General features: G+C 41.6%; 1 pseudogene; it reads right to left on the bottom strand.

Annotated features, from left to right (window-relative positions):
- Window positions 1–388: 388 nt before the first annotated feature.
- LOC145040082 (cold shock protein 2 pseudogene) lies at window positions 389–1332 on the bottom strand (annotated as a pseudogene).
- Between the last annotated feature and the right edge of the window lie 248 nt (window positions 1333–1580).

Below are 1580 nucleotides of genomic sequence, written 5' to 3'. Positions count from 1 at the left end.
AATCGATTCGTTTATACAGATCGATCGATATTGACCACACGAGTTATTTCTTTACAATTTATTTTGTTTAAGACTATTCGGTATGGGTCCGTGGATATGCGTTTTTAGTTTTTACCTACATGGAGACACCTTAATGCCGTGGTAAGGAGTGGAACACTTCTAGTTATGAGATATGACTTTATGAAATTTGGTAATGAGCACGAGAGGCAACATTCATCAAATCATTTCTCTCTCTCTTTCTCTCTCTCTCTTTTCCTTTTCTCTCTCCTCTTAAGAGTTAACACAATGTTATACCATGTAAATATTATCCCCACTTCATGTTATAACATATTAAAACGTGAGGTGACAATATTTCGCTTCATAATCTCGTTGCCAACACCCAACAGTCTAAGAGAATTTGTTTGTTGTATAAAAAATAAAAATACACCAACACAAGAAAAATAGCAAAAGTAGTGTAAAGAAAAAAATATACAGTTAATCAATGTTATCAATCTTGGTCATTCGGGCATTCTCTTGCAAAATGTCCTTCTTCTCCACAATGGTAACATGCTTTGCTCCGGCCACCACGACCGCCACCGCCACCGCCACCGCCACCGCCATGGCCACGGCCACGGCCACCACCAGCACCACCTTGATCATTATCATAGTCTTCATTACCATTGCCACGATCGCCTCCCTGGTAACAGTTCCTTGCAAAATGACCAACACGTCCACAATTATAACACTCCGGACCACCATCTCTTCCTTCATCATCACCACCACTGCTGCCGCGTCCAAACCTCCCACCACCTCTCACACTATCTCCTCCACTACCAAATCCTCCTCTGTTACCTCCATAACCACCCCTTCTCCCACGACCCCCACGCCTCAACCCTGGTGAATAGGGTCTAGTCCTAGCAAGACCCATCACGTCCACCGCCTTCTTCCTCCCATCTCCACCGGAATCCACAGAAAATTCTACCCTTTGTCCATCTCTAAGAAACCGAAATCCTTCCATCTTTATCTCAGACTGGTGGACAAAGAGATCTTCACCACTGTCATCGGCCGGAGCAATAAATCCAAAACCTTTTTGTCCACTGAACCACTTAACGGTGCCTTCATATCTATTGGTTTCCGCCATGAAAACCAACTTCACACCTTACAACAAAATCTGGAGCACACAGTGGTGTGTGTGAAACTTTGGGTGGTGGAATGGCATTAATTGAGTTTTATCTGCTTGGGATATTAGTTTTGTTTGGTTGATTTTGTTGTTTGGCCGGCGGTAGTTTATGGCCGTTGAAGTTGGGGTTAGAACGAATGGACGAGAAAGTAAACATTATTTTAGAATAAGAGAATCTTAGAACGAAAGAGAGGATAATATAACATTATTCAAATAAAGAAAAAAGACCAATGTACAAAATAAGTAGACAAAATTACAAAAATAATCCCTATGGTTTACCAAAAGTCACAAAGACAGTCCCTGCTAATTGTTTTTGACGAACATGGTCCCTGTGGTTTCCAAAACTTGCATCAATGGCCCTTTTTGCTGATGCCGTTACTGTTCATCCGTTAGTGTAAGGGTATTTTGGTCTTTTCAAGTA

This window comes from Lactuca saligna, chromosome 1, assembly GCF_052625555.1.
Source record: "Lactuca saligna cultivar CGN05327 chromosome 1, ASM5262555v1, whole genome shotgun sequence".
Classification (NCBI taxonomy): domain Eukaryota; kingdom Viridiplantae; phylum Streptophyta; class Magnoliopsida; order Asterales; family Asteraceae; genus Lactuca; species Lactuca saligna.
Note: the sequence above shows the minus strand (reverse complement) of the source record. Positions and strands in the feature narration are given on the sequence as shown.